Genomic DNA, 12,672 nt, shown 5'->3' with positions numbered 1-12,672 from the left:
ACCACTAGTTAAGTATCTACTATGAATTCAACTTGTTTAGTTTCCCCATATGCAGGGTGACTATCAGCACCATATTGTATATGTTTACCTATAAAAATATACACATATATTTTAGAACTATGTATGCATATGTACATTACATACTTCAAAAAATACCTTAATGTGGATTTACATATTCACACCACAATGAAATAAGTATTTAAGGTGGTAGAGGTTTATTAGCCTGATTCAATCATTTATCATTGCATGCATGTATTGAAATATTACCTTATACCCTATAAATTCATAAAATTGTTATTTTTCAATTAAAATACACCAAACTTTAAAATGAGAGCAAGACAGAAGAAGGCCTTGGGAAGATGGAAGGACTGGGAGTTTTTCTGCTGCAAACCAAGAAATGTTTGGGGTTTCCAGAAGCTGAGATTGGCAAGGAAGGATTTATCCCCTAAACACAGAGAACCATGTCCTATTGGCACACTTATTTAGAACATAAAGCTTTCAAAAGTGTGAAAGAATAATTTTTTTGTTTTCAGCATGCTGTTTATGGCATTTTGTTATAATAGCCCCAGGAAACTACTAGATGTCCCAGTGGGCAGACTCACCCCATTTCTTTGGCTTTCAGGGAGCATAACATTCTGTCCTTCAGTGCACACTTGATCTCCACCAATTAGCCAATGACAACTAGCTGAACTCTTCCAGCTTACTCTTCTTTCTTGTGTGAACTTTAGTTAAGTCAAAGCTCATTATTCATGCCTTTATATCTTCCTGTCTTTTCTTAGAGTGTGAAATATTTATCTTCTGACCTAAGATCTCTTTACAGGTCAGAAAAACTAAGACATATATGGTTTATTGGGGTTTATTTTCTTTTTCTTTATTTCCTTTTAATTTTCAGTTAGAAGCTAAATTCTTTCCAGGTTTCAATATTCTAGAGTAGGAACCAAAAGCAGTGAATTGAATTTGTTTTATTTTAGTTTTCATTCCATTTAAAATATTTCAGTATGTTTTCTAATTTTCTTTGCAATTTTTCTCATTGACTTGTGGCTACTTTGAAATACATTATTTATAAATTTCTACATGTATAAGGATTTAAAAATATTTATTTTAGCACCTAGCTTAAGACTAAATACTCAATATAATGTAAATTTTCCAATTTATTGATTTTTTTAAAAACTCAGAAAATGGTTTGTTTTGGTGAATGACCCAGATTCATCTGAAAGATATGGTTGTTCTATTATTATTGATTAGAATGTTCTTAGATTTGTAAGTTTATGATTTCCATCAAATTTGGTGGTTTTTGTGGTTGTTGGCTAGTAGTTATTCAAATACATTTTCTTGTCTCTCTTTTCTTCCTGTACCCCAACTGAATGCATATATATTATAGCATTTGCTATTTGTCTGCAATTACTGAGGTTCTCTTTTTTGGATCTTTAATCTTAACCTTATTTTTTAAATTTTTTCTATGTTTTAGCTATGTCTTCAGGGTCAATGAGAATTTTTTTTGCAATAACAGATTACTATTAATATTTTCTAGTAAAATTTAAAATTCAAAGTTCTATTTGGTGTTTTTTAATTCCATAATGACTCTCCTAATTATGCTTATCTCTTTCTTTAATTCTTCAGTCATATTTATAAAAGTTGTGTGAGGTTCCTATTAAAGTTCTGTGTAAAGATTTTGCTGTACTCATTCCATAATCTCTGCCATTTCCCATTGCTGTTTTTCATCTGATTTTCCTTCTACTTGTAGGTCATATTTCTTGCTTTCTGTATTTTTTGTTGAGTACTGGATATTGAGAATCGTCTGTTGTTTGAATTCTGCATTTGGCCCTTTTCATTTAAGACTATTCACCTTCAATCTGGAAGGCTGTTCCTTGCCAATTGATTTGATCCTTTCAAAATGTCAGCCTTTGATAGGGAAGATATAGAGTAGTAGCTTCTGATCTAGGTCATAATTTCTCAACCTCAACATTAATGGCATTTGGTGCAAGATAATTCTCTGTGTTGAGAAGTTGTCCTGAGAGTGGTGGGATATTTAGCAGCATCTGAGACCTCCACTCACCTCATATACACTATTCCTCCCTACATATTGAGATGACAGAAAATGACTCTAATCATTACAACGTCCACAGGTGGGAAAAATTGCCCTTTGTTTACATTTAGAACCGGTTTAGCCCTACTACTCTGATATGAATCTTCTAGGATACCTACTAAATATTCTAGTTCAACTAGGATTCTTCACTCTGCTGGTTAAGACCTGTATGTCCTCATGTTTTTGTATGATACAGTAATGTTCACCTTCCAGCTTCTAATTATTCTCTGCTTATTCTCATAGAGATTTATCCTTTGAATGAACAATAATGATGATCTTTTAAGAGAGAAGAGTTTTGTGAAGATTAGGATGAATAATTTATCTCAAGGCAGAACAATAGGAAATAGGATGATATTAAAGAAAATACTTTCTGTGAAATACTAAAGTAATGAAATAACATTTGGAAGTAGGTGCAAATTTTAGTGTTATCCATGTATTCATTTATTCCATGAATACTTATTAAAAATGACTTATACAAAACTATTGCATGTCTATTGCATGTTCTGAAAAAAAGAGTAATGCTCACGATCCATCCCTTAAATTGTCTCATTTCTTATAGAAGATATTAAGACCAAAAATTAAGGCCAATGATAATCAATGATCCCAAACATTATGAATAATGACATATCAAAGATTACTTTTTCATGGGAAAATAGAAAATGGTGACAGAAAATATTTTCTAATATTTATCTAGGCCTGGCACTGTTGGTAAACATTTTCAAGACAAAGAACACATTAAAATGAGTTTTAAAATGGGCAAACGCAGAAGATACTCAATTGGGAAAGGAAAGTAGAAACAAAACACAAACAAGTAGAGAAAATGGTTTGCCTGGAGAAATGTGAGCAGACCATCAGAGCTACAAATTACAGACCTGCAGCGGAGTAGTGTGGCTGAAAATGCACTTGGGGATCAGGTCTGTGTGTCCTTCTGTGTCATTTTTAAATACTTAAAAAAGTTTTTTTTTTCTGAAGGCAATGAATAACCTCTGCATGCCTTGGGATGGGAATTACAATGTGATTAGATTTAAATTTTGGTAAAAAATTTTTTTCAGACTGATGGTGATAGATAAAGTCTTTGAAAAGACTTCTATCTTATAGTATCAAGCCAGCCTAAATGTTCTCTATTCTGTACAAATGGCACACTGGGCCTCATTCTCTTTGTTTTTATGGGTTAAACTTACCTTTCTGTGGGCCACACAATTACCTCTTGCTCAAGATTGTTTCATTATCTTCTTGTATTTAAGTGTGCTGAAGAAACTTGGGGTTTAGAGGTGAAATGATTGGTTTATGAGTGCCTTAACCGGATCAGTGAGTACATTAATGCCCTGATAGGGATAAACTGGGTGGTAACTGAAGGCAGGTAAAGTGTGGCTGGAGGAGATGGGATATATATTTTGTCCTTGCTGAGTGAGTACTCTTGCTGCTCCCTGGCGATGTCCTGAGCCACTCCCCTCTATGATGCTTTTCTGCCATAATGTTCTGCCTCATCTTAGGCCCTAAGGAATGGAGACTGCCATCTATGGACTAAGACGTCCGTGATGTCATAAACATATCAGGCCTTTTGGTAACAGAAGTGAAAAAGCTGACTAAGACAAAAGTTAATCTTTCTTTTGCCTTCTAACTTTATTCTTATTTCCCATTATCCTACTATATTACTAAATTTGTGACCTATGAATTCACATCTTCCTTTGGCCAATAAGTGATTTATTCTAATTTATATTTAGGCATTATTATTTCAATTTATTTTATTCTTTTAATTTTTTTGAGATCAACTTTTCCAATGTTGTAACTTTGCTTTTATTAATAAATTAGATTTTCTTTTGGCATTTTTTGATGCCTCAGAAATAAATGACTAAGGATTTTATGTGTATTTTATTGTGTCTAATGTTAATTTTAATGTTTTTTTTTTAAATATGAGTTTTCTTGATGGCCTTCCTATCTTATCCTACTTACTTTCTTATTTTTTTGCTCAACCAGGTTGTTAAATGAACACACACATCTTTATTGAAGTCAAGTTGACATACAATACATTGCAAATGTTTAAAGCACATCACTTGATATCTTTTGGCATCTGTATGTGCACATTAAACAACACAATCAAGACCTGTGTGCACACCCTCTAAAGTTTCCTCCTGCCCTTTCCTACTCTGCTTTTCCCAAACTTTTTCCCTTTTGTTATTACTAAGCAGTTGGTGTTTTGTTTTTTCCTCATTGTAGATTGACTTGCATTTTCCAGATTTTATATAATTGGTTTTTAAAACATGTACTTTTTTTTTTTTGCTGGCTTTTTTTTTCCACTCAGCATACTTAGTTTGTTGCATGAATCAATAATTCAAGTGTTTTCATTGGTGAGTAGCCTCTTATTGTGTAGGTATACCACAATTTTTTCATTCCTCACTTGAAGGACATTTGAGTTACTTCTTATATTTGACCACTGCGAATAAAGTTGTCATAAACATTCACATGGAAGACTTCATGTGGGTATATGCAGTATTTCTCTTGGATAAATATGCAGGATTAAACTAGCTGGGTCATATGGAGTGTGTTTAACTTTTATATGAAATGCTAACTATTCTTCAGTTGGCATAATTTTATATTTGTACTGGTAGAGTATGAGACTTTCAGTAGTTCTGTATCCTTGGCAATAGTTGTTATAGATAGTATTTTATATTTTATATTCTAATAGGTGTGCAATGGTATTTTGTTGCTATTATTTTCTCTATCTCTTGTCTGCTTTATTACTTGGTGTTCTGTTTCATTGATTTCCTATCTAATTTTTATTATTTTTCTATTTCTTTTATCTTCTTTCTTTTTGACACCAGGGATTTAACCAAAGGGCACTTAATCACTGAGCCACATTCCTAGTCGTTTTTTGTATTTTATTTATTTATTTATTTTTAATTGATTTTATTTTTTTAAATACTACAACATAGGAATGCATTACAATTCTTATTACACATATTACACAATTTTTCATATCTTTATATATAAAGTATGTTCATGGCAATTTATGTCTTTATACATGTACTTTTTTTTGCATTACAATTCTTATTACACATATATACCACTATTTTTTATATTTCTGTTTGTATATAAAGTAGGTTGACACCAGTTTGTGTCTTCATACATGTACTTTGGATAATGATGTCCATCACATTCCACCACCCTTGCTAATCCCCTGCCTCCTCCCTTTCCCTCCCTCCCCTCTTCCCTATCTAGAATTCATCTAATCCTCTCATGTTTCCCCTCCCTACCCCACTATGAGTCAGCCTCCTTATATCAGAGAAAACATTCAGCATTTGTTTTTTGTGGATTGGCTAACTTCACTTAGCATTATCTTCTCCAATGCCATCCATTTCCCTGCAAATGCCATGATTTTATTCTCTTCTATTACTGAGTAAAATTCCATTGTGTACATATGACACATTTTTTTATCCATTCATCCACTGAAGGGCATCTAGGATAGCTCCACAGTTTAGCTATTGTGAATTATGCTGCTATAAACATTGATGTGGCTGTGTCCCTGTAGTATGCTGTTTTTAAGTCCTTTGGGTATAGACTGAGAAGAGGGATAGCTGGGTCAAATGGTGGTTCCATTCCCAGATTTCCAAGGACTCTCCATGCTGCTTTCTATATTGGCTGCACCAATTTGTAGTCTCACCAGCAGTGTATGAGTGTGCCTTTTTCCCCACCTCCTCCCCAACACTTATTGTTGTCTGTCTTCATAATAGCTGCCATTCTGACTGGAATGAGATGACTTGATGACTACCAGAGTAGTTTTTATTTGCATTTCTCTAATTGCTAGAAATGATGAATATTTCTTCATATATTTGTTGATTGATTGTATGTCCTCTTCTGAGAAGTGTCTGCTCAGATCCTTGGCCCATTTGTTGATTGGTTTATTTGTTTATTCAGTGTTTAGCTTTTTGAAGTCTTTATATACCCTAGAGATTAGTGCTCTATCTGATGTGTGAGGGGTAAAAATTTGCTCCCAGGATGTAGGCTCTCTGTTCACCTCACAGATTGTTTCTTTTGCTGAGAAGAAACTTTTTAGCTTGTGTCCATTCCATTTATTGATTCTTGGTTTTAATTCTTGTGCTATCAGAGTCTTATTAAGGAAGTTGTGGCCTAGCCCCACGTGATGAAGATTAGGGCCCACTTTTTCTTTTATTAGATACAGAGTTTCTGGTTTAATTCCTAGGTCTTTAATCCATTTTGAGTTAAGTGTTGTGCATGGTGAGAGATCGGGATTTAATTTCATTTTGTTGCATATGGACTTCTAGTTTTCCCAGTACCATTTTTCGAAGAGGCTATCTTTTCTCCAGTGCATGATTTTGGTACCTTTGTCTGATATAAGATAATTGTAATTTTGTGGGTTAGATCCTTTGTCCTCTATTGGGTACCAGTGGTCTACCAGTCTGTTTTGGTGCCAATACCATGCTGTTTTTGTTACTATTGCTCTGTAGTATAGTTTAAAGTCTGGTATAGTGATGCCACCTGCTTCGCTCTTCCTGCTAAGGATTGCTTTAGCTATTCTGGGTTTCTTATTTTTCCAGGTGATTGCTTTTTCTATTTCGATGAAGGATGCCATTGGGATTTTGATAGGAATTGCATTAATCTGTATAGTAGTTTTGGTAGTATGGTCATTTTGATAATATTAATTCTGCCTATCCAAGAGCAAGGTAGATCTTTCCATCTTCTAAGGTCTTCTTTGATTTCTTTCTTTAGGGTTCTATAGTTTTCATTGTATAGATCTTTCAGCTCTTTGATTAAGTTGACTCCCAAGTATCTTTTTTTTTTTTTTGATGTTATTGTGAATGGGGTAGATTTTCTCATTTCCTTCTCAGAGGCTTGGTCACTGATATACAGAAATACCTTTGATTTATGGTTGTTGGTGTTATATCCTGCTACTTTGCTGAATTCATTTACTAGTTCTAGAAGTTTTCTGGTGGAGTATTTTGGTTCTTCTAGGTATAGAATCATATCATCAGCAAATAGCGCTAATTTAAGTTCTTCTTTTTCTATACATAACCCTTTGATTTATTTTGTCTGTCTAATTGCTCTGGCCAGTGTTTCAAGAACTATGTTGAATAGAAGTGGTGAGAGAGGGCATCCCAGTTTTTTTCCAGTTTTTAGAGGGAATGCCTTCAATTTTTCTCTGTTTAGAATGATGTTGGCCTGAGGCTTAGCATAGATATCCTTTATGATGTTGAGATATGTTCTTCTTATCCCTAGTTTTTATAGTGTTTTGAACATAAAGAGGTGCTGTATTTTGTCAAATGCTTTTTCCGTGTCTATTGATATGATCATATGATTCTTATCTTTGAATCAATTGATATTAATAATTGCATTTATTGATTTCCATATGTTGAACTGACCTTGAATCCCTGGGATGAATCCCACTTGATCATGGTGCACAAACTTTTTGATATGATTTGTATTCAATATGCCAGAATTTTATTGAGAATTTTTGCATCTATATTCATTAGAAATATTTGTCTGAAGTTTTCTTTATTTGATGTGTCTTTGCCTGGTTTTGGGATCAGGATGATATTGACCTCCATAGAATAAATTTGGAATTACTGCCTCTTTTTCTATTTCCTAAATAAATGGAAGAGTATTGGTTTTAGTTCTTCTTTAAAGAACTTCTTTATAGAATTTGGCTGTGTATCCATCTGGTCCTGGGCTTTTCTTGGTTGGTAAGCATTTGATGGCTTCTTCTAACTTGATATTGGTCTGTTTAAATTGTATATATCTTCCTCACTAATTCTGTGCAAATCGTCTGACAAGAAATCTGTCAATCCCTTTGATGTCTTCTATTTTATTGGAGTATAAGATTTAAAAATAATTTCTAATTATCATCTATATTTCTATAGTGTCTGTTGTGATATTACCTTTTTTATCATGTATGCTGATAATTTGAGTTCTCTCCTCTTCATTAGGGTAGCTAAGGGTCTGTCAATTTTATTTATTTTTTCAAAGAGCCAACTTTTTGTTTTGTCAATTTTTTCAATTGTTTCTTTTTTGTTTCTTTTGTTTCAATTTTATTGATTTCAGCTCTAATTTTAATTATTTCTTGCCTTCTAATGCTTTAGCTGCTGGTTTGTTCTTCTTTTTCTAGGGCTTTCAGATGTACTGTGAGGTCATTTATTGTTGACTTTTTCTTATTTAGGGGATGAACTCCATGCAATGAATTTTCCTCTTAGGACTACTTTGATAGTGTCCCAAAGATTTTGATATATTTTGTCCATATTCTCACTTATCTCTAAGACTTTTAAAATCTCCCCCTTGATTTCTTCTGTAACACATTGTTCATTCAGTAGCATATTGTTTAGTCTCCAGGTGATGCAGAAATTTTTATTTTTCATTTTGCCATTGATTTCCAATGTCATTCCATTATGATCTGAAAAAAATGCATGATAGTATCTCTACTTTTTTGTATTTGCTAAGAGTTGCTTTGTGACATAATATATGGTCTATTTTAGTGAAGAATCCATGTGCTGCTGAGAAGAAAGTGTATCCGCTTGATACAGGTTTAAATGTTCTCTATATATCAGTTAAGTCTAAATTATTGATTGTGTTATTGAGTTCTATAGTTTCTTTATTCAACTTTTGTTTGAAATATCTAACCAGTAGTGAGAGAGGTGTATTAAAGTCACCCAAGTTTATTTTGTTGTGGTCAATTTGACTCTTGAACTTGAGAAGAGTTTGTTTGATGAACATAGCTGCACCATTGTTTGGGGCATATATATTTATGATTGTTATGTCTTGTTATGATTGTTGTCTTTCCTAATTGATTTTCCCTTATATGTAATCTGATTCCTTTCTCTTGTGGCTTTTAAAATTCTCTCCTTATTCTGTAAGTTGGGCATTTTCATTATAATGTGCCTTGGTGTGGGTCTATTGTGAATGTGTACATTTGTTGTCCTTTAGGCTTCTTGAATTTGGATTTTCAATTCATTCTTCATAATATTATTTCATTAGATAAATTGTTCATTTCTTTGGTTTTGACCTCTATGCTTTCCTCTATCTCAATAACATATTTGGTCTTTTTATGCTATCCCATATTTCTTGAATGTTCTGCTCATGGTGTCTTATCATTTTTGCTGTGTGGTCTATGTTCTTCTCAAGATGATATTTGATCTTCATTGTCTAATATCCTATCTTCTAAGTGGTCTACTCTGTTGCTGATGCTTTCATTTGAGTTTTTAACTTGGTTTATTACCTCTATCTCCCTGTTGCAGTAATCTTATGCTTCTTGAATTTGTTTATGTAGCTCATTGTCAAAGTGATCTTTCACTGCATGTATTTGTTCTCTCATTTCTTTTTTGAGATCCCAAAATATTTTACCCATGTATATCCTGAGATCTTTCTCTGTAATTTTTTCTGCTGTAGCTGCTAATGCGTCTAATAATGTGTTGTTTTGATTTGTTTGTGGTACTTTCTTCCCTTGTCTTCTCATGATTCTCATGTGTCTTCCTTTCTAGCTCTGTGGATCTGATGTGTTATTGTTTTTACCCTATAGATTTGTAGTGCTCTTGTAGGGGTTTCAACATCTCTTTTTTGTGGGCAAGGACAATGTTAACAGATCCCAATATCAATAATACATTACCTACGAACAAATTGTTGTTATTAAGACATTTACTGTTTAGTCTCAATGTCCAGAAATGTTGGATTCAATTATTATTTAAAATATAATCAGTAGTTTCATGAAAAGGTTTGCAGTTTCTGGTGGTGCACAATGACCAGAGGGTCAGGCATAGGATGATATGTTGAGGGGAGAAGATGTGAGTAAATAGAGTAAATGTATGTTAGGAAATGTGAAGGAGAAATCTAGTGATGAGGGTTAGTTGTAGGAGAATAGATAGGAGGTAATTTGGAGTAGACAATTACATGGGAAGACAGTAGAGTTCATAAAACAACACACATATGTTTATAGAAAGGAGAAAGAGAAAAAAGGGGAAAGAAGAAAGAAAAGAGAGGAAAAAAAGAAAAAGAAGAAGAAGAAAAAGGGCTCATGCAATTCCTCTATATTATATTTTTTAGGTGACTCAGTCCTTAATGTTCTATTTCATGCAAAGTTCTTGGTTTTACATATGTTGGGGATGTGAGGGCCAGAGGATAGAAGGGTAGAAGAGAAAGAAGAAGAGGAAAAAAAAGCCTCTTAGAGATCTATTTCTTTCTCTTCTCATCCAGTAGGTGGGGTTGTCTCATCCAGTAGGTGTCTCTGCCCTCAGGATGGTGTAGGTAACCACAGTGTGAAGACTGGACCTGATGTGGAGCATCTGGAAGCAGGGAGTGCCGCCCATCAGTTCCAGCAGGGAAATAATGTCTCACGGGTCTTTTTGTGACCACTTGTCTTACTTGAGCCCCTGGTATCGTCTCCCTATCTTGCCTTGAGATTTCCCAGATCCTGTCTCTCTGTTATGCTCCAGACATTGGTCCTCTCATCCCTCTTACTCATCAGATCCCAACTGCGGGACCTCTCACCCCCAGGCTCACATCAGGTAGCAGCGCCCTGTTCCCTGTTCGCACTGAACTCCTGTCCAACTGACAGCCCTTCTTGTGTTGGGTGGCCACTGTGTAGAGTTAACACCATTGGGGAGAGGAGAGGAATTGGAAATCAGATACCTGCTCAAATGGCGATCTGATTTGATAGCCATGTCTGCCACAAAATGGTTAGGGACTTTTCCAAGATGGAGTCTGTCAGCTTCCAGCACCAGGGTGTCTGGTGAGGTGGAGGAAGCTGGGCTATGGCCTTGTGCTGTGGATAGGTAGCAGCCTAGTGACCTGTGTGGGAGTGGAACACAATCTGGAGTTCTGCAGAGATGCTGATAGGTGTTTCTGCTAAGTTGCTTGTGAGCTCTGTGTGAGCTAGAACTATGGGCTTTGGGTCCAGAGTCTGGAGACTTACTTGAGCCCAGAGGCTCTGATTTCTGCCCGGGTGGTCACAGTGCTGGTGATTTCTGTGAAAATCCACTGTCTAGGGGGGTCTTCTCACACCCTCTGAGATGTTGTGTTTCATCTAGGGGAGACCTTGTGGAGAAGCTGCCTTTCTGCTTTTTTGGATTCATGTCACAAAGCAGCCAGAAACAGGACTTCCTCTATTCTGACATCTTCCTGCCTCCCTAATTGTTATATTTTATTTACAGACAGGGTCTCCATGAGTTGCTTAGTGCCTTGCTTTTGCTGAGACTGGCTTTGAACTCATGATCCTCCTGCCTCAGCCTCCTTAACCATTGGGATTATAGGCGTGTGCCGCTGTGACTGGCTGGGATTGTTAAAACTATCTTGATGAACTTGCCCCTTTTGTCAGGCAAGTTTTCCTGGTAAGAAATTGTGCTCTGAATCTACTTCTCTGACATTGACATAGACATTCCAGCTTTCTTTTGATCAGTGTTAGCAATATATACCTTTTTCCAATTTTTATATGTTGCTGTGGTTTGGATATATTTTCAGTTTCTTCCTCAAGAATTCATGTTCTGGCTGGGGATGTGGCTCAAGCAGTAGCGCGCTCACCTGGCAAGTGTGGGGCCGCTGGGTTCGATCCTTAGCACCACATAAAAATAAGAAATAAAGATGTTGTGTCCACTGAAAACTAAAAAATAAATATTAAAAAATTCTCTCTCTCTCTCTCTCTGTGTGTGTGTGTGTGTGTGTGTGTGTGTGTGTGTGTTTAAAAAAAGAATTCATGTTCAATTCATGGAAACTTGGTTCTCAATGGGATGGTATAAATGCAGAATGAAATCTTCAAGTGATAGGGGTTAAGGCAAAGTAATTAGGTCATGAGATTGTGGTCCTAGGAAGGAATTTCTGATAGCTTTCCTGGGATCCTAGTTAGTTTTGTGGAGATGGTTGCTTAAAAGAGCAAGGTGGGCCCTTGCCAGCTCTCTGACTTGCTGTCTTACTGTAGTTTTCTGTCACTGAAATGCCATCTTCCAGGGATTCCAACTAGAGTCAAGCAGAGGCTCCAGCCATGTTTTTGGACCTCCAGAACTGTGAGCTAACTAAAGCTATTTTCTTTAAAAATTACTCAGCTTTAGGTTTTTGTTACAGCAATAAAAAACAAGCTAATACACCAGTATTTATATTTTGATTCTTGAAGAGAATTTTTTTGGGGGTCAGCATATGTTGTTTCCTTTTTTTAATCCAATTTGAAAAACTCTACAATTAAACTTAAATTTTTAGACCATTCTAATTTCATGATGTTAAGTTTTGATTTACTCCTTCCTTCACATTATTGTTTATTTGTTCATCTGTTCTTTATTATTTTTCCTTATTTTATCAACTTCTTTTACATTGAGTATTTCATTTCTTTTCCTATCTTGACCATTTGCAATTCTGTTATGTTAATGGAAGTATTATTTTTTGTTTGTAGTTTAGATCTTTTTTTTTTTTTTTTTTTTTTTTTTTGTATCAAGGATTGAACTCAGGGGCATGCGACCACTGAGACACATCCTAAGCCCTATTTTGTATTTTATTTAGAGACAAGGTCTCACTGAATTATTTAGTGCCTCACCTTTGCTGAGATTGGCTTTGAACTCATCATCCTCCTGCCTCAGCCTCCCAAGCCGACAGGATTAGAG

At 35.1% G+C, this 12,672-nt stretch overlaps 1 pseudogene across 1 annotated transcript in view; it reads right to left on the bottom strand.

Moving 5' to 3' along the window:
* Positions 1–10,749, bottom strand: part of LOC308632756 (enolase-phosphatase E1-like) — a 98,911-nt pseudogene extending 88,162 nt beyond the window's left edge. Inside the window, exon 1 of the transcript in view lies at positions 10,589–10,749. The product of the transcript in view is annotated as an enolase-phosphatase E1-like (transcript). The remainder of the gene's footprint in view (positions 1–10,588) is intronic.
* Between the last annotated feature and the right edge of the window lie 1,923 nt (positions 10,750–12,672).

Source organism: Spermophilus citellus (assembly GCF_964194105.1).
Source record: "Spermophilus citellus genome assembly, chromosome: 13".
In the NCBI taxonomy this organism is placed as follows: Eukaryota; Metazoa; Chordata; class Mammalia; order Rodentia; family Sciuridae; genus Spermophilus; species Spermophilus citellus.
Note: the sequence above shows the minus strand (reverse complement) of the source record. Positions and strands in the feature narration are given on the sequence as shown.